The sequence below is a fragment of the Galeopterus variegatus genome, unplaced genomic scaffold (assembly GCF_000696425.1).
Source record: "Galeopterus variegatus unplaced genomic scaffold, G_variegatus-3.0.2 Scaffold8767, whole genome shotgun sequence".
In the NCBI taxonomy this organism is placed as follows: domain Eukaryota; kingdom Metazoa; phylum Chordata; class Mammalia; order Dermoptera; family Cynocephalidae; genus Galeopterus; species Galeopterus variegatus.
The window spans coordinates 19394-39838 of NW_007734878.1; the positions used below are offsets into that span (position 1 = coordinate 19394).

Consider the following 20445-nt stretch of genomic DNA (forward strand, 5'->3'; position numbering starts at 1 on the left):
CGCCTCCCCCTAGCCCCCTGCCCCACGTACGCCCCAGTGGACAGGCCTTGGAGCGGTGGGAAGCAGGTTGCTGAGTTGGAACGGTTGCTCCTGCAGGGGTGGCTGGCTGTGTGCCCAGCCCCGTGCTCAGTGCTGGCTGGAGGCCAGGATGGTCCCTGCCCTCTGGGAGCTCTCGGGGTAGCTGGAACCACAAGATTCGCACCTGGAAGGATGAGGAATGGGCAGGACAAGGCAAGTTAGACCTCGTCGTGTCAGGCCTCTCAGAGAGAAGAGTAGAGAGCCCAGTGGTCATGAGGGCTGGACACTCGGACAGGGCCTTTGGGAGGACAGGCCCTTGCTGGGGAGGCCTCAGGGTGGGTGCTGTGGGCTCCAGTGCTCCGCTGGCAGCAGGGCCTCTCAACCCAGGCTCTGACAGGGACATTTATAACTCACAGCTGTGCGGTCCTGGGCCCAACTGACTGTGGTAAACCGATCTGGCTTCAGGAAGTCCCATCCCGAGGCCACTCCCCACCCGACCCCCACACTCTCCTTCACCTCCTGACACCCACATCCTGTTCTCAGCGGGAGGGGCAGGCAACCCGGGCATGGGACCAGGGCCCAGCTGGGGTCTCCAACCTGCGGGCAGAGCAGGAGAGGACAGAGAGGGTTAGTGAGGCCCGAGAGCTGTGGGGCCTCCAGGATCATCAAGGCCTGCCCCTCAAGGCACACACGGGGAGACCAAGGCCCGGAGAGGCCGAGGAGCCGCCCCAGGACACCACAGGATCAGAGGACTAGGAATGCAGGCTGTGGGGCTCAGGGACATGTTCTGTGCTTCCAAGTCTACCTAGACAGGGGATTGTACTTCTAGCCCCTGCTGACCAACTCCGGCCCAGGGAGAGCCAGCGGGGAGGGGCAGAGGTGACCAAGGTTCAGGGAATGCTGGGAAGAGATGTCATTCTGGACCCTGGGCCTCGGTGCGGCCTGTCACCCCATCCCTGAGGCGTCGTACACGTCTGCCTAGATTCCCACAGCAGAGTTCAAGTGTGGGGCTCAGAACGGCCTTGCCCAGTGCTGGAAAGAGAGGACAGTACTAAAGTCTCCCGGCACGCATGACTTTGATCTCCTTACCTGCTGTGGCCTGATTGCTGACTGATTCCTGGGCCCTGTCAGCAACCACCCCTCCTCCATGCCTCTCTCTCCCCCTGTGTTCTGAGAGGTGAGCTTAGCCCACGTCACTCTGGTGGTCTGTGACAAGATTCTAGAACCAGACAGTACCCCCCAAAATATGTCGTCTTACTAGTTATATATTTATTAAGGTGTACTAGAAATATATAACTAGCATATCAAACCAGTTATTTCATGGATCTGATTGCTTTGGACAAGGCCGGATTTATTAGAGCTAAAAAAAAAAAGTGAGTTTAAGTCAAGTAAATATTAATTAAGTCATCATACAGGCAGGACTCAGCTCTGGCCAAGAACCCCGAAGGGCATATGAGAAGACCTGAAGTTTGGGGAAGACAAACTAAATCATGAGCAGGGCTCTCTTCTGCTTTAAGCTCTGTTTCTGGGCCAGGAGGGGAGAGGCAGGAGCGGACCGGCCTTCCCCAGAAGGTGCGCGCATCAAACGGCTCCAAGCGTGGGTCAGAGATCTGGTGAGCAGCTCATCATGAGGAAAGAATTCAGGCTGGGGTCAGAGAGTGGCTTTGGAAGTGGCTGCCAGCCGGCCAAAGCCAGGCACGGTGCAGAGAGGAGACCACGGCAAGGGCTTTGTATGCCTGGCTAAAAATACCACTGACAGCTTCTCCCTGTCACCCTGCCTGGGGGCCGCACAGGAAGGTGATGGCTTTCTCACCGAGAAGAGAAAAACACCAACACAGAGTCCCCAAGCCCCAGAAGAAACAAAACTTATATATATATATTTCAAATCCCTCTAGGAGGAGCTGGCCTGCTCCTTGGAGTGTGGCTGGGCGGGGACGACACAGCCAGTTCTGATAAATCAGGCATCCCGGGGCATGCTTAAGTGGCCCAAGAGGCCACCGAGATTAGCTGGCGGTGGGGAGAGAGGTGGGAACTGCCTGTGCCTTGCCTGCTCACATGTCCGTCTCTCCCCATGTGTACGCAGGAGGAAGAGGAGGAGGCCCGCCGGCATCAGACCAATGCTGGAAGGGGTGTGAGGAGAGGAACCGCCGCCCGTCTCCGAGCTGCCAGACCCGGAAGGTAACACCGAACCTCCGTGCCCTGGTGCCCAGGCCATGCCACCACCTTTGCCCAAAACCTGGGAAGGGGCAAGGTCAGGTGGCCGGGAAGTGGCGGGGCTGGACCAGAGCTGGATCAGCGTTGTCAGTCCCTTCTCCCAGCCCTTCTTGACCTGAGCTGCCGGGCTTCTCTGTAACTCCTCGTGGGGTGCCTGTACCACCACCAAATGCTGCTGGGATCCAGCTCGTTCATCTGTAAAATGGGTGGTGGCCTCAGGCCCTCCACTTACTCCAGTTCTCAAGGGTTCTGTGGATTGGTTAGTTCTGATACTATTCGGAGTTAAGCCATGTTAGCAGCCTGGCTCAGGTTGTACTCTGGGGGGCGTAGCCAGGAGTCCCAGCTTATAATGTAGCATTACAAGGCCACAGGGTCAGCAGAGCCAGGTGGCGCTTGAGGGGATTTTCTAAGGCAGACCTAGCGAGAGGTGTGTTTTGCTGGAGATGTGGCTGTGGTCTCCTTTGTGGCAGCATTTGAAACTCCAAAGTGGTTTCTCTGGCAGCTCTGGGCAAGAATTATTATCTGTATTTTCAAACCATGAGACCAAGGCACAGAGAAGTTAAAGGGTCTGCCAGGAATCACAAAGCAAGCCCTGGCCACACCAGTGCAGCTCACCTTTATACTATGTAGCATATCAGCATCTGCACTCGTACTACACTTCTCTAGTCTGACCCATCCTCTCCAGAGAAGTCCTGCTGTCGAGCTCAGGCACCTACAACTCTTCATCGTGTGTGCAGGGTGGGACCAGCCATCCATCTACCCACCCATCATCTATCTGCTCTCCTATCCATCTGTCTGCCCATCCGTCCTTCTGTCTATGTACCCGTCTTCTCACCCATCCATCCTCCCACCCACCACCCATTTATCTATCCATCCATCTACCCACCCACCCATCTACCTCCCTATTCTCCCACACACCTACTTCCCCATTCATCCATCCATCCACTCATCTCTCCATCCGCCTGTTCATCTAACCATCCATTTACTCTTTAATTCACTCAGCTCTGGCCTGATTCACTCATCATGCATCAGGCCAGGCCTGCACTGGGAGCTGGGTTGGAAGATGGAACAGATTCAGCCCTGCCCTCAGAGGGCATCGTGTGCTATGGAGCCAGACTCATCCTATAAGGGCAATGCTCGAGGCTTGTGTAGTGTGCGTTTCTACACAGGAGAAGGGAGGAGGGGCCGTGTGCTGATTCTGCAGGTAGGCATTCAGGGAAGAGGAAGCAGCATTGCTCACCTGTTATTCCCCACACGTTTATTAAGTAAGTCACCGTGTTGGGAACTCTTGAAGTTTTGGAGATACAGCAGGAAATAAAACACACGAAACTCCCTGCCCTCATGACACTTATATTCTCATGAGGAGACGTGGACAATAAACACCTAAACAGTGAATGCGTAATATTTCAGGTAAAGTCACTGACAAGTTCTTACGTTTTAAGGAGAGAAATTAAGCCAGGCAAGGGCACAAGGTCTACAGTATGGAGTAAGGTGTTCTTTGGTAAGGGATGGTTTGCGTGTGAACAGAGACCTGAATGCAGCCAGGGAGTGAGCAGGGGTGTGCTTGGCATGTTCAAGAAAGTAGCAGGGAAGCTGGTGTGGCTGGTGTGAAATGAGAGGTAGAGGTGAAATGAGGGAGATGGTGGGGGACCCACTCAGTTAGGTGGCAAGCATGGAACAGGCTATTGCCCGATCCAGGTAGAAGTGGTGGTGGCTTGGACGAGGTGGTACAGGAAAGAGGTGAGAAGCCATTGAAGTCTGAATATATTTCAAAGATGCAGCAGGAAGGCTTGCTGCTGGATTAGAAGTGGAGGATTAAAAAAGACTGGGACAGTCGAGGAAGGCTCTTGGGTTTGGGACGGAGCCAGTGGCAGAAGGGAGGTGGTCGTTTACTCAGCCAGGGGTGGTGGCCAGGGAGGGCTGAACGGAGCCGAGGAGCCCTGTTCTAGACGTGTTAAGTTTGGGATGCCTTTGAGACATCCAAGTGGAAAGGTTGAGTAGGCAGCTGGATGTGTAAGTCTGGAAGGCAGAGAGAGGTCCCGGCTGGAGAGATAAATTTGGGAGTTGTCGTGTCTAGATGGTGCTGCAAGCCATGAGGCTGATGAGATCACTGGGAGTGCGTGGAGATAAAGAGCATCAGAGGCCTGAGTCTGAGTCACGCAGCATCCAGCTCGGAGAGGGAGGGAGGATGGGAAGGGGAAAGTAAAAGAGGCTGAGAAGGTGCAGCCAGGGAGGCAGGAGGAGGACAGAGGGAGCAGGCTCCGGATGCACAGGGGAGAATCTGCTGGGCGAAGTGGGGAAAGGGCACTGCAGGCAGAGGGACCAGCATACGCAAAGGCTCAGAGGCCTCCGTAAATGAGCTGTGTTTTGAGAGAGGTGGTGGAGTGGGAAGAGGCACCAGAGCACCCTCCTCCCCAGGCCCTCGCTGTCACCCTGGCCGGCACTGCCTGGCCTCAGCTCTGAGCCTCTTGTGCTGATGTCTCTCTACTTTTACGCTTTCTTTTGAGAAGCTTCACCTAGCACTCCTGACCTTCTACCTCCCCGCTGGGGCTCTTGGGCCCATGGGACCTCCCCCTTGCCTGGAGCATTTGTCTGAAGGCACCAGGTCAAGGTGCCCACAGAAGGAAGGGCACCCAACAGCTCCCTACTGAATTCCTAAGCACCCCATGGATCCTTTATCTTCAAAGAAGCTCAAAACTTCCTAGGCTGTGAGTGAGTGTCAGAGCTGCCCGCCCATGGGGGAGAGGAGCTCTGAGCCTTTGCCGAGGACTTGTGTGTGCGTCTGTGTGGTTCCTCACTGCTCCTCTTCCTCACTTCATCCCTGTCTCTGTCTCTGTCCTCTCTCAGGCTCCACACAAACGTCAGCAGTGCTTCTCTGGGCCAGGACGCAGGCTGGGTGGCACCCTGGGGAGCTGGTGTGGCCCCTGCCTCCCAGGGGCTCTCAGCCTGCTCCCTCTCTCACTCAGCTCCTGGACACAGCCCTTTGGTGCTTAGGAGCCTGAGCCTGGCTTAGAATTCCAGCTCTACCACCCACCAGAAGTATGACTGGGGGATGCAGCTGCCCTGTGCTGGCAGTGCATGGGACGGGGAACCCAGAGACCCAGGGGAAAAACCAAGAGTTTCTTAGCCATCCCTCTCCTTTATCTGAGATTTGACCCTGGGCAAAGAACACAGATGCTGGGTCTCATCAGGCCCTCTCCCCTCCTCAGGGTCGGCTCCAGTCTCACCTCCTCCAGGAAGTCTCTCTTAACCCCTGTAATGTCAACCAGCATTAGCTAAACAACTGCATTGTGCCAAGCACAAGGCTCAAAGTGAGGTGTGCAGAAATGACGATGAAGGGTCCCCACCCTCTAAGAACTTGCAGTCCAGGTGGGATAGTGGGAGACAGGTAAAGAACCAGCAGCTCCCAGGGTATCAGTGAGTCCTGCAGGTGCCCAGCCATGCCCGGTCAGGGTAGCTTGCACAGAGGAGCAGCTGCCTGTGAACGAGTCCTGAGGCTGGGCTGGTGCTCAACAGGGCGTGCAAGGTGCAATAGGGGCTGGAAAGTAAAGTGTGCGTCCCGGCCAAGGGAGCCGCAGGAGCAGAGCACAGCCCATCTGTGGGAGTGAACACAGTCCGATGTTACTGGGACGTGAGACTTCTCCGTGCTGAGAACTGGTTGGAACCGGACAGGGACTTGCTGACCCCCTCTCCCTTGGGAAAGTGTCAGGAGATATGCCCCAGGGACTCTGCATCAGGGATCAGGGGAGCCAGCGGAAGCCGCTCTGGTGATGTGTGGTTCCATGCAGGCTGGTGGCAGGAGGCTGCAGGTAATCTAATTAGTGTGCCAGGCAGATGGGACGAGTAATCCTGTGCCTTTAGGCTCACTTTCTTTAAGCCAGTCTCCATCCATTCTCTCCTTAAATCCTTCCAGTGCTTTGGTGACATTAGCGGGACTGGACTTACCTCCATTGAACAGACGGGTAAACCAGGGCTAGAGAGGAGAAAGTGTGCACGATGTCACAGCTACTGCATGGCAGGGAGGAGCTTTGAACTGGGCCTGCCCAGCTCCCAGCCCACGCTCTTAGCACTGCCTTCTACCATCTCCCGGGCTCTCCTGGAATATCCAGACTTATAAACTGCCTCTCCAAGATCCCTATTTTGTAGGTGAGGAAACTGAGGCTCTGAGAAGGTGAGACACTTGCCCAGGGCCACACAGCAGGTCAAGGGCAGAATGGGCACCAGAATCCCATCTGGCCTGGTGGTGCCGCTCACTTCCACCCTCGGAGCAGGCGCAGGGATCCCGCCTGGACCCTGCCCAGTTCCGCGTGCGCCCCTGCGGTGTTCCAGCAGCCTTTGACACTCCTCCGGTTGAAGGCACCAAGTTCCTCATCAGAAGCCTCCATTGTGCCTATTGTTTAAATATAGATTACTAATGAAATGCCTTTTCATTGCCTTCCCAGTGAATAGTTTCCGTGTAAAGTTAATTTGCAGTGTTATGTAAATTCTGTTTCACTTCAATCAAGTTTCTAATTATGTTTTTACCGCAGTAATTCCCATTTGATTTGTCATCTCCTGTTCGGTATTTAACGTTTGGTGGGCGGGTTTGCTTTCCGTCCGTCTGTCTGTTTTCCAAGGCCCTCTCCCTCCCTGACCGGCTGCTTGCCTTTCTGTCTTTCCGCTTGGCTCCGGGCGTCTGCCTCCCGCCCTGCTTCTCTGCAGCTCATTTCCCACCTCCTCCCCAGCCTCCATCTCTCCCCTTCCATTTCCTCGTCCTTTCTGTGTTGTCTCCGTCCCTCCGACAGGTAAAGAACCAGCAGCTCCCAGGGTATCAGTGAGTCCTGCAGGTGCCCAGCCATGCCCGGCCTCTCCCTGTTCTTGTTTGGGTCCCCCCATAATCTCCTTCCCCCAGGTTTCCTTCTCGCTCTTCCCCAATGCCTGCTCCTCTCCCTCCCCTCCACCCTAGGGCCCTCCACAAAGCAGAGTTCAGNGGGCGAAGTGGGGAAAGGGCACTGCAGGCAGAGGGACCAGCATACGCAAAGGCTCAGAGGCCTCCGTAAATGAGCTGTGTTTTGAGAGAGGTGGTGGAGTGGGAAGAGGCACCAGAGCACCCTCCTCCCTAGGCCCTCGCTGTCACCCTGGCCGGCACTGCCTGGCCTCAGCTCTGAGCCTCTCGTGCTGATGTCTCTCTACTTTTACACTTTCTTGTGAGAAGCTTCACCTAGCACTCCTGACCTTCTACCTCCCCGCTGGGGCTCTTGGGCCCATGGGACCTCCCCCTTGCCTGGAGCATTTGTCTGAAGGCACCAGATCAAGGTGCCCACAGAAGGAAGGGCACCCAACAGCTCCCTACTGAATTCCTAAGCACCCCGTGGATCCTTTATCTTCAAAGAAGCTCAAAACTTCCTAGGCTGTGAGTGAGTGTCAGAGCTGCCCGCCCATGGGGGAGAGGAGCTCTGAGCCTTTGCCGAGGACTTGTGTGTGCGTCTGTGTGGTTCCTCACTGCTCCTCTTCCTCACTTCATCCCTGTCTCTGTCTCTGTCCTCTCTCAGGCTCCACACAAACGTCAGCAGTGCTTCTCTGGGCCAGGACGCAGGCTGGGTGGCACCCTGGGGAGCTGGTGTGGCCCCTGCCTCCCAGGGGCTCTCAGCCTGCTCCCTCTCTCACTCAGCTCCTGGACACAGCCCTTTGGTGCTTAGGAGCCTGAGCCTGGCTTAGAATTCCAGCTCTACCACCCACCAGAAGTATGACTGGGGGATGCAGCTGCCCTGTGCTGGCAGTGCATGGGACGGGGAACCCAGAGACCCAGGGGAAAAACCAAGAGTTTCTTAGCCATCCCTCTCCTTTATCTGAGATTTGACCCTGGGCAAAGAACACAGATGCTGGGTCTCATCAGGCCCTCTCCCCTCCTCAGGGTCGGCTCCAGTCTCACCTCCTCCAGGAAGTCTCTCTTAACCCCTGTAATGTCAACCAGCATTAGCTAAACAACTGCATTGTGCCAAGCACAAGGCTCAAAGTGAGGTGTGCAGAAATGACGATGGAGGGTCCCCACCCTCTAAGAGCTTGCAGTCCAGGTGGGATAGTGGGAGACAGGTAAAGAACCAGCAGCTCCCAGGGTATCAGTGAGTCCTGCAGGTGCCCAGCCATGCCCGGTCAGGGTAGCTTGCACAGAGGAGCAGCTGCCTGTGAACGAGTCCTGAGGCTGGGCTGGTGCTCAACAGGGCGTGCAAGGTGCAATAGGGGCTGGAAAGTAAAGTGTGCGTCCCGGCCAAGGGAGCCGCAGGAGCAGAGCACAGCCTATCTGTGGGAGTGAACACAGTCCGATGTTACTGGGACGTGAGACTTCTCCGTGCTGAGAACTGGTTGGAACCGGACAGGGACTTGCTGACCCCCTCTCCCTTGGGAAAGTGTCAGGAGATATGCCCCAGGGACTCTGCATCAGGGATCAGGGGAGCCAGCGGAAGCCGCTCTGGTGATGTGTGGTTCCATGCAGGCTGGTGGCAGGAGGCTGCAGGTAATCTAATTAGTGTGCCAGGCAGATGGGACGAGTAATCCTGTGCCTTTAGGCTCACTTTCTTTAAGCCAGTCTCCATCCATTCTCTCCTTAAATCCTTCCAGTGCTTTGGTGACATTAGCGGGACTGGACTTACCTCCATTGAACAGACGGGTAAACCAGGGCTAGAGAGGAGAAAGTGTGCACGATGTCACAGCTACTGCATGGCAGGGAGGAGCTTTGAACTGGGCCTGCCCAGCTCCCAGCCCACGCTCTTAGCACTGCCTTCTACCATCTCCCGGGCTCTCCTGGAATATCCAGACTTATAAACTGCCTCTCCAAGATCCCTATTTTGTAGGTGAGGAAACTGAGGCTCTGAGAAGGTGAGACACTTGCCCAGGGCCACACAGCAGGTCAAGGGCAGAATGGGCACCAGAATCCCATCTGGCCTGGTGGTGCCGCTCACTTCCACCCTCGGAGCAGGCGCAGGGATCCCGCCTGGACCCTGCCCAGTTCCGCGTGCGCCCCTGCGGTGTTCCAGCAGCCTTTGACACTCCTCCGGTTGAAGGCACCAAGTTCCTCATCAGAAGCCTCCATTGTGCCTATTGTTTAAATATAGATTACTAATGAAATGCCTTTTCATTGCCTTCCCAGTGAATAGTTTCCGTGTAAAGTTAATTTGCAGTGTTATGTAAATTCTGTTTCACTTCAATCAAGTTTCTAATTATGTTTTTACCGCAGTAATTCCCATTTGATTTGTCATCTCCTGTTCGGTATTTAACGTTTGGTGGGCGGGTTTGCTTTCCGTCCGTCTGTCTGTTTTCCAAGGCCCTCTCCCTCCCTGACCGGCTGCTTGCCTTTCTGTCTTTCCGCTTGGCTCCGGGCGTCTGCCTCCCGCCCTGCTTGTCTGCAGCTCATTTCCCACCTCCTCCCAGCCTCCATCTCTCCCCTTCCATTTCCTCGTCCTTTCTGTGTTGTCTCCGTCCCTCCTGCCGTCTTCCCCTCCATCGACTCTGCCATCTTCCTCTCTTCCTACTCCTCCAGGCTCTTGTCCTCCCCCCCTCCTCTCCTTCCGGGTTTCCTCTGTGTCCCCCACCCCACCCTGGTCTCTCGCTCTCCCTGTTCTTGTTTGGGTCCCCCCATAATCTCCTTCCCCCAGGTTTCCTTCTCGCTCTTCCCCCAATGCCTGCTCCTCTCCCTCCCCTCCACCCTAGGGCCCTCCACAAAGCAGAGTTCAGGGGCTGTTCCTTGAGCGCCTGGGAGGGACAGAGGATGAGAGGTGGGGCTGATCAGGTGGGGGTCAGGAAGCTGGGTCCCCCAAGGTAGTCCTGTGCACCCCTGGAGAAATCAGGGCCTGGCCGTGGGCAGCCTTGTCAGGAGCCTTGTAGAGGACAAGTCTGGCCCCGCAGAGGGCCACGGCCTCTAGGACGGTGGAGTGGGGAGTTGGTGAGAAACATGGACTCTAGAGTTGGAGTCTGTGGGTTCAAATCCACCCCTTATTACCTGTGTGACCTTGGGGTTAGTTAACATTTATTTCTGTGCTTCAGTTTCCTCATCTGTCAGTGGGGCGATAGCGTTTCCTACCTCATAGGGTTCTTGTGAAATTTAGTGAGATAAGTGTGTGAAGGGCTTAGCTGGGGGGCCAGGCTGGAGTTGGCTTTTATTCGGGAACTCTCGGCCACATTCTTTTGTGGCCTTCCTGAGATACCTCTGCAGCGGGTTTCTGTGCTGCTGAGGTCTTGGAGGTCAGGCCTGAGGCCAGGGCAGGATGGGAGCTGGCTGCAGACCCTCCACAGAGCCGGCAGCATCGGGGCAGCAACAGAATGGTGTCAGTTCCATCAGGAGCGAGGTCTTGGCTCAACCTGTCAAGAGATGTGGTCTCTCTTAGCGGGTCAGTTTTGAGGCCACGAGGACAGGGCTGCCACTCAGGGGGAGTGTCTGAGGCATAGACCCCCAACACTGCACTAGTCCTTAAGGCCTTGCCCAAGCAACAGAACAAAGGCAGAGCTGCTCCTGCTGAGTTGGACCAGACATCCCCTTCTGCCACCCCTTCCTCATGCCCTAGACGCACCCAGGGTCATGCCATGCAGTGAGCTGCAAAACCGCTGCTCCAGTGCACGCATTGACAGCCCTGACCTTGACTCAGGTGTGGGGCTCCCCCGGAGCCTCTGCTCCCCACTTGTCCAGCCCCAGCGCTGGGCTCTGGGATGCTCCCTGCCGTCAGGGAGTGGCTGGGCAGCCAGTTNTAGAGGACAAGTCTGGCCCCGCAGAGGGCCACGGCCTCTAGGACGGTGGAGTGGGGAGTTGGTGAGAAACACGGACTCTAGAGTTGTAGTCTGTGGGTTCAAATCCACCCCTTATTACCTGTGTGACCTTGGGGTTAGTTAACATTTATTTCTGTGCTTCAGTTTCCTCATCTGTCAGTGGGGCGATAGCGTTTCCTACCTCATAGGGTTCTTGTGAAATTTAGTGAGATAAGTGTGTGAAGGGCTTAGCTGGGGGGCCAGGCTGGAGTTGGCTTTTATTCGGGAACTCTCGGCCACATTCTTTTGTGGCCTTCCTGAGATACCTCGGCAGCGGGTTTCTGTGCTGCTGAGGTCTTGGAGGTCAGGCCTGAGGCCAGGGCAGGATGGGAGCTGGCTGCAGACCCTCCACAGAGCCGGCAGCATCGGGGCAGCAACAGAATGGTGTCAGTTCCATCAGGAGCGAGGTCTTGGCTCAACCTGTCAAGAGATGTGGTCTCTCTTAGCGGGTCAGTTTTGAGGCCACGAGGACAGGGCTGCCACTCAGGGGGAGTGTCTGAGGCATAGACCCCCAACACTGCACTAGTCCTTAAGGCCTTGCCCAAGCAACAGAACAAAGGCAGAGCTGCTCCTGCTGAGTTGGACCAGACATCCCCTTCTGCCACCCCTTCCTCGTGCCCTAGACGCACCCAGGGTCATGCCATGCAGTCGAGCTGCAAAACCGCTGCTCCAGTGCACGCATTGACAGCCCTGCCCTTGACTCAGGTGTGGGGCTTCCCCGGAGCCTCTGCTCCCCACTTGTCCAGCCCCAGCGCTGGGCTCTGGGATGCTCCCTGCCATCAGGGAGTGGCTGGGCAGCCAGTTTCCCAGCAGGCCTCTGCCCTCTGGGTGGGGAGGGCGGCCAGGAGCGAGGTCTTGGCTCAACCTGTCAAGAGATGTGGTCTCTCTTAGCGGGTCAGTTTTGAGGCCACAAGGACAGGGCTGCCACTCAGGGGGAGTGTCTGAGGCATAGACCCCCAACACTGCACTAGTCCTTAAGGCCTTGCCCAAGCAACAGAACAAAGGCAGAGCTGCTCCTGCTGAGTTGGACCAGACATCCCCTTCTGCCACCCCTTCCTCGTGCCCTAGACGCACCCAGGGTCATGCCATGCAGTGAGCTGCAAAACCGCTGCTCCAGTGCACGCATTGACAGCCCTGACCTTGACTCAGGTGTGGGGCTCCCCCGGAGCCTCTGCTCCCCACTTGTCCAGCCCCAGCGCTGGGCTCTGGGATGCTCCCTGCCGTCAGGGAGTGGCTGGGCAGCCAGTTTCCCAGCAGGCCTCTGCCCTCTGGGTGGGGAGGGCGGAAGGAAAGCAGCAGACAGAGCAGGGCCGTGGCTAGGCGTGCTCCACCCCTTCTCCCCACCTCCCCCACTCCTCTTGGCTTCCCATCCGGCATGTCCCTGGCATGTCCAGGAAGCAGAAAACAAGTGTTTGGAGAGGGCATTCTTCTGGGTGAAGACAGGCAGCCCGGTCACTCGTCCTTCAGAAATGCAGAAACCTGAGCCAGCCCAGCCTCTGTCCTGCTGGGCCACATGACCACCTGACCCACCCGAGTGACTCTGCGTGCCTGTGTGTGTGTGTGTGTGTGTGTGAGAGAGAGCACGCGCGTGCATGACCACCTGACCCACCCGAGTGACTCTGCGTGCGTGTGTGTGTGTGTGTGTGTGTGTGTGTGAGAGAGAGCACGCGCGTGCATGACCACCTGACCCACCCGAGTGACTCTGCGTGTGTGTGAGAGCATGTGTGCGCGCGCGTGTGTGTGTGCGTGGGCGGGCGCGCGTGTGTCCCCAGTCAAGGAAACCTTAGCCATCACATGGACACTTTCTTTCCCTATTTGTCTAAGTAAGCAGTTTAGGCTGACTGCAGCCAGGAGGCTGTGATATGGAGCCAAGAGAGAGGGCCATACTGGTGCAGGCAGTGGAAGTGGGGGTCACCACAGGCAGCGGGGAGCCCTGAGCCAGGTCCTAGAGTTCTTGGGCCTCTGGATTTGACATGGGGAGGCCTGGGTTGGGGAATCGTCCTGCTCTGTTCCTCTGCCCTTCCTGGACCTCTGACCTCCCCCCACCCCATCTGTCAAGATAAGGCATTGGGCTTGATTATGGAGGACCCTCCCAGCCCTGAAATAGAGATGGTGGGCATCCTCTGGGCCAGGAGGAGCTCAAAACAGGAGAGTCCTGACCACAGAGAGGGGCACGTGTGGATGCCATGTCTGTCCTGACCCCTGGAGTGTGCTGCCGGGCACTGGTATCCTGGGCAGGAGAGTGGAAATCAGGTCTTCCCATGTGCATCCATCTAGCCACTGGTTAATTTGGCAGATGTGTGTTAAGCACCTACTGTGTGCCAGGACCTGGGCTGGGCAGAGGCAGACTTTTCAGAACCTCCGTCGAACCCCGACGTCTATGATACATTTTCTTCCTGTTGGATGGGCAGTACCACCTTTCATTGCAAAGACACTGTAGTCTTGTCATGAGGTGACCATGTCCCATCCCACTGTCACTCCAGGCAGATAAAACCCCAACATCAGGGAAGAGGTCTACAGGAGAAGAGAGAGATGCTGCCGAGGCCCTCATGGACCGAGCAGGTGTTTCCAGCTGGGGAGAGGGTCCCCTTCCTCCAGGGAGGTTGGAGCTAGAGCCAGGGCTTCTAGAGCTGATGTGTGCAGGTGGCCAGAGGACAGACGCCCCGGGCCCAGACATCTGGGGGCCTTCTCCCAGCCCACCTGGGCAGCAGAGCGCCAGGGGAAATGGCAGTTCTGGAATCACCCTGAGCGGGGCCTCCCTTGACCTTCATCGAGATTTACTGGCCTGCACGGTGTGTCCTGCCATAAGTGGCACAGTCCCCCTAGGCCAGCAGGAGGAGGGCTGTGGTGGCTTTCTGGGACCATGCTGCCGAGAGCCCACCTGCATTCATGTGTCTGTGTGTCCCCCTCCTCACTGCCGCTGACCTCTCCTTCCTCTGACAAATGTTTCCTGGTTGCCAAGTCTGTACTGGGCCTGTGCTCAGTAAAAGAGACATCCCTGGCCCTGAAGATGCTCACTGCCAAGCTGGCATCAAGCAGCACCCAGGGTGGCTGGGTACCCAGACCAAGGTAAGGCCCTGGAGAGAGGCAGCTATTGGGGGGATCAGGTGCAGCTGACCCCACAGCCACCCAGGCTCTGGGGAAGCTCAGACCTACCTCCCCAGGATGAGCTGATGGCAGAGCTCACCAGGTGCCCGAGAGGAGGGTTCCAGGGAGCTGGCATCAGGGAGGGCCACACACAGCATTGCCAGACCTTGTCTCTGTTGTGATAGGATTTGAAGGTATTCAATCTGGAAGAGTCCTGCAGGCTGGTGAGCTCAAGGCCACTCTGTTATAGCTAGGAAGCTCCTATCCAGAAAAGGGATGGAGGTAGGTGGCCAGTGGCTGAGAGAGTGACACAGGCCAGCCATCCTGCCACCCACAACTGAATGCAGACTCCAGGCAGGGGTGGTTATAAAGCTCCTGGGCCAGAGTGCCAGAGTGCTGGCCAGGCCTGTGTGTCCCCAGCCTCAGCTTGTGCACACCCTGGGAGGTTTACTACTGCCCCATGGCGTCTTGTAACTCCTCCTGGTAACTTGTGCCCTGGCCTCCCACCAGACTGAAGTCTGACTTCTGTTTTCCGCGCCACTTGCCTTAGGGCCACAGACCTCAGGCCTTTGGCGTCCTCTGCTTGAGTTCCTCCTAGGCTACCCTCAGGCAGAGCATCAACCTGGGCCCACAGATGGTCCTGTCGTGACCTATTTGATTGGGGTCATCTGGACAAGTCATCAGTGTCCTGCGCTGGCTGGCAGGGTGTGGCTAAAGTCAGTTCCTGCCCAAGCTGAGCAAACCCACCTCCCACCATCCAGGAGCCCCCGGGGCCAGGAGGGACTGCCGTGGGTGCATCTTCATGGGGAGGCCCCTGGGCTGCCCATGGTGCAGCAGGAGACCTAGATCCCAGCTCTGTCCCTGTTCCTGGGATAATCTCAGGCAAGGCCCAGCCCCATTTAGGCCAAAACCACCTTGCTTCTGTGCTCCTCCCTGATGCCAAGCTGTGAGCTGCCCACATCCATGGTGGCCCAGAAGAGTCCTCCTCACCCTCTGGCCTGCTTGCTTTCTGAGTTGCCTGTTTGCAGAGCAGCCTGGATAGAGACCCGGGGGTCAGCTGCCTCCCATAGCCTGTGCCCTGGGAAACCAGGACGGGGTAGGGGTGGGGGCTGAGGGCCTCTGTTCAAATCTCTCCCTCTCACTGGGTGAGGCCACCAACCTCTCCACTCACCCCATATCTCCATGTGTGGACGGGCGAGTCCCCAGATCCTGGGGCCACAGGGAATGGGTTGGGTTCACCTGGAGGCCATGGGTGGCCCCGCAGTCCTGGGCTGAGCTCCCCTGCCACCCAGACGACTGACGACTGTAAGGGCTCAGGCGTGCAGAGCGGGGCAGTGCAAGGGGCCGTAGACTGGTTACTGTGCCTGTGGTCTGACATCACATTGTCCCCGGTGTGGGGGCTGCGTTGCCTGGTGGGGATGCCACCCTTCTGCAGGAGGTGCCCCACTGTCCCTCGTCTTGACCACCAGGACGTTCTGCCCTTAAGGTCTGAAATCAGCCTTGCTTCACTTCTCCCTCATCCCAGTCTCATGGGCGTGACCTCTCTGAAGTGACACTGCCCATCTACCCAGAGTGAGGGAGGCAGTGACCCCTGACCACCAGGACGTTCTGCCCTTAAGGTCTGAAATCAGCCTTGCTTCACTTCTCCCTCATCCCAGTCTCGTGGGCGTGACCTCTCTGAAGTGACACTGCCCATCTACCCAGAGTGAGGGAGGCAGTGACCCCCGCTCAGTAGAGCCACTTCCTGCAACCCTGTTCAGCTGTGTCTGAAGCTGTGTGCTCCTGGGGAGAAAACCTGGTGGTGGTCTTGTCAAGGCTTCACACTGGAAAACAAATGTCTGGAGGACTAGGGGCAGAGGCCAAAGGCCACCAAGCATGCTAGGGTAGCCTGCCCACTCCCAGAAAACACTGGCGCTTCTGAGGAGGCCTCCCCAGGCCCTCCCTTTCCCCTGGGCTGGGTGGGGCCAGTGGGACAGGAAGCCAGGGCGGACCTGGAGGATGGGACTTGGGGTGGCCTGGGCCAGAGCCAGGGATGAGGCAAAACCCAACCCTGGCCTGGCCCCAGGGCTGCAGCCACACAGGTCACTTGGTCTCAGTGAGTGGCCACCTGCCCATCCCACAGGAAGCCCTACCCAGCCACCACCTTTGCCCCACCCCACATTTCCCACGGCTGACGCTTCTCCTGGTTCCCGTGGGAGCTGCCGCCAGGACTTGAGCTCTCTGGAGAAAGGAAGCCCGAACTCGGGCTCTCGGCTGCTCTGCCTCTGACCTGCCCTGACCCCCTCCCAGAGCCTCCCACGGGTGGAAGCACTGGGCCCACACCCATCCCTCTCCTCACACAAGCTGCTGACTTATCTCCTCCTAGATAGGCTCAGCGACCTCGAAGGGGCCTGGCAAGAGAAACCTCATAGTGGGGCTAGGCCTCGGCACCCAGAGGCCAGGCTCTTGGTCCAGGATCCACCACCAGCTTGCTGGTGCTTTAGGGCAAGCCACTCAACCACTCTGGGCCTCATCTGTAGAAAGAAAGGGAGACGTAGAGTCTCTGCCCAGCTGTGAGTATCCCATGGGATTAAGGGTTTGGGGTGGGATGATTTTATGCCCTATGAGGGCAGCCAGGCTTGGGGTGACTACCCATAACCCCCTCTTGCATCCCTGCCTGGCTGGGAAGGAGCCCTTCCTTCTCCTGTCTCCCAGGAGCAGGGAAGTGCAGCAGGCCTGGGTCTCTCTGCTCCGCTCAGACAAGTTAGTGGGCCTGTGGGCCAGAAGCCAGGGAGGGGGCCTTACTGAGGGGCGTGTCCTCCTGCTGCCCTCCCAATCCATCCTCCTTCTCCCTCCTGGTAGCTGCTCTGTGACGGGTGACCCATTTCCCCAAGCTAGGTGGCTCTAGCTCCAGCCCAGCTCAGTATGAGGGGAAGCAGCTCAGGGTGTCAGCTATGTCCCAAAGGGGGCCAAGGAGAGGGCCAGAACACCAAGGTGAGTGGACCCAAGTCATGACACTGGATGGGTTAAGACAGACTAGGGGGCCACCTTGAGCTCATCGACCAGCTGAAAACTTGTCAGCAATACGGAAGACCCTCCTGAGCAGCCATGTCCCTCTGCATGGTGTGGTGACAGCTCCAACACCAGTGGCCTCAGTGTCTGCATCTGTCAAATAGGCCTTTCAGAGACAGTGTCATAGGATGCTGTGAGGAGTCCTTGAGATTTGGGAACACGATGCCTGACCCCCTACATGGGGACCGTGGGGACAAGGAGCATTCCTGGCGGCGGGATTGGCTCAGACAAGGTTGCAGAGGTAGGAAGGTCCAGACATGTTTAGAGAAGTTACACGTCAACTTAGAAGTGGACCTTGGAGGCAGTGGGGAGCCACAGGAAGTCCCCAGAGGAGTGATGAATTCACGGGGAGAGGGCCGGGCAGCAGGAAGTCTGGCATGCTCATCCAGTGTGGGGCCCTGATTCAGGAGGCATCACGTGGCGGAGAAAGTTGGCCCAGTGGGTGTCAGCACCAGCTGGGCTCCGCAGGCCTTAGCATCCCTCCTGTGGACTGGGTGCTTGTCCACAAGGCTGGTGCTGGGCGGACACTCTTCAGAGGGGTCAGTGCTAACAGTGGCCCCATGCCCCTTACCTCCCACCGGCCTGGGGCTGTCTGGGTTTCCCACTTAGCCCTGGGTGGAGCCCCACTGCTCCTTCCTCCCTCTGTGGCTTTCTGATCCTAAGTGGGGACTCTGGAGGCTGCTGTGGGCTGTGGGGCACAAGCCAGGGTGGGGGCTTTGGTGGTGGGTGGAGTCACAGGATGGGTAGCCATGAGTCAGGAATTGCTGGGTCTGTGTGTCATCAGGCTGCTGCATGCTGGGCTGTCTCCCCGAGCCTGTCTGCCTCATCTCTCCCGCCCACAGCTGGGCCCGTGGGCTGCTCCACTGGGGTGACGGTGCTCTGGTTCTTGGAGCTCAAAACCCACCAGGCTCCTCCAGCAGGAAGGGTGACCTTCCTCTTCCCTCCCTCGCTCCCTGAGGCAGCTTCCCCAATTGAAGAGTGAGGGTTGGGCTGGCCACAGACAGGTGGCTTTGAAAGATAACGCACCCCAGGATCCCAGGGGTGGGACCTGCAGCTAGGCTGGCCCAGCAGGAAGGGTGACCTTCCTCTTCCCTCCCGCGCTCCCTGAGGCAGCTTCCCCAATTGAAGAGTGAGGGTTGGGCTGGCCACAGGCAGGTGGCTTTGAAAGATAACGCACCCCAGGATCCCAGGGGTGGGACCTGCAGCTAGGCTGGGAACCCCTGGTCTGATGGCCTCTGATGGGCTGCCTGCTCCACCTCCCTGGGATCCCCAGGCAGCACTTAGACCAGTGCACAGATTCTGCAGGCCCGAGCCTGCACTGAATCCAGCTCTGCCGCTTTCTGACATTGGGCCAGTGACTTCATGCCTCTGGGCCTCAGTTTCCTCATCTGTGAAATGGGGATAACATTGCCCACCTTATAGAATCACTGTGGGGAGTAGATGGGTTAATGTATGTAAGCAGTGTCTGTTAGACCTGGGCCTGTTATGCACATGGGAAGCTGCCACATCTTCTGATCCAAGTCAGGGTCACACCGCTCCTGCCATCTCTGCTCACTCACCTGTCCAGCAGACATACCAGGCTCCTCTACCTTAAAACTCCCAGTGCTAGGAGCTGTGGCTACAGAGAGAGGACCCCCACCATGGGGGCTGGCCTTGCCCCTCCTTTTAGGCCCCCCAGGGCAGGTTCTGTCAGTTCCAAGGATTGGTGGGCAGGCGAGGGGTGGCTGCCCTGGGAATCCCACTGAGTTGCTGGGCTTGAGGGAGCCCCTCTTGCTGAAGCTGGCCTTGCCCCTCCTTTTAGGCCCCCCAGGGCAGGTTCTGTCAGTTCCAAGGATTGGTGGGCAGGCTAGGGGTGGCTGCCCTGGGAATCCCACTGAGTTGCTGGGCTTGAGGGAGCCCCTCTTGCTGAAAGAACAAGGGAGACCCTATATTCATGGGAGAAGAGGGGATGTCCTGGCTCCGCAGCTGGGGAATTCCTGTGGAGGTCCTCAGTGCCTCCTGGGTGGGCCCTGGGGCTTGCCTGGCTGGGGCTCAAACAGGCCGGCACCAGGGTTGCCCGGGAAGGCAGGACTGACCAGGGCTGTTGGTACAAGGAACAGAGCAGGGGCCATCCTCAAAGCCCATCGCTGGGCCTGACCACACGCTCCGTCTCACGGAGTGCTCCCAGCAGGCACTGCTCCTCCCGCTCGGCCTCCGTGTGCACAAGGTCCCAGTGGGGAAAGTCGAGCTTCCTTGAGAGTATCTTGGGACAGGCTGGAGAGTGAAGTGTGAGGGTCAACAAATCCTGTAATTCTCTCTCTTCCCGGCCTTCTAGCAGCCCCCCTGCAGACCACGACCGGCCACCTGGGGGCGGTGGAGGGGACCTGACTTTGCTCTCAGTAGCAGAGTTCCTGCTGCCTGGGCTCTTCTGAGGGCCACTTGTCATCTGGTTAAACCTTCTCCCTCCCCATTACACCACTGAGGAAACTGAATTGGGGGGTGGGGTTGCTGCTCAAGGACTTGGCTAAGGCCATGTGGCTTGTGCGCAGCAGAGCCAGGATTTCATCCAGGCCTGGGTGACGTTCGAGCCCGTGCTGAGACCCACCACCTCCTGCTAGCACAAACAGTGCTTTCCTTTGTCCGGCATTTGTAAATCTGGGTCTCAGCCATCACTTCAGACTGGCCTGGCCCACGTGTGGTCAGAATCCCAGAGGGATGCCTGTTTGGGGAGCATGACCGCCAAGGGGCTGGCCCTTGGCCCAGGGAGAGGGTTATTGGGGACACTCGGTGTGTGGCTGCTTGCATGTGCCATCAGCAGTGCCTGTGCCCTTCAGCCTCTCGACCCTCCTGCACCAGCCGTAGGGGTGACACCAGCTCATCTAATCCTTGCGCTGGCATTAGCCCCAGATGAGGAAACTGAGACTCAGAGGGACAAGTGACTGGCTCGTGGGCCAGGATTGGACCTCTTGTTCCTCATGGTGACCTTCAGCACCAGAGTTGGCCTGGGTTCTAGTCCCGGCATGGGCTATCTACATCCCTCTCTGGGTTGGTGTCCCTTTCTTTGTAAGGTGGCAGGCTTGGACTCAAGGCTCTCGAGGACCTCCAGGGACTCTTCTGAGAGCCTCTACCAGGCCCTGTTAATGCTGCAGGGGATTTGGGATTGGGGGCATTCCAGGAGTGGGGATAGGGCTGCTCCATGGCAATCCTCAGATGAGCAGTGCAGGGCCAGGTGGCAGGTAGCAGGCCACTCTAAGCAGAGTGGGCAGAGGTAAGAGATGAAACTCCTAGGAAGGGGCCCCTGGCAGAAAATTCAGTTTAGAT

The 20445-nt window shown here is 57.7% G+C and overlaps 1 long non-coding RNA gene across 1 annotated transcript in view; it reads left to right on the forward strand.

The window, feature by feature from the left end:
* The window catches only part of LOC103608748, a 45985-nt gene that overhangs the window by 17725 nt on the left and 7815 nt on the right, over nt 1-20445 (forward strand). The window contains exon 2 of the long non-coding RNA XR_552085.1: nt 2102-2196. This is a non-coding gene — a long non-coding RNA (uncharacterized LOC103608748). The remainder of the gene's footprint in view (nt 1-2101; nt 2197-20445) is intronic.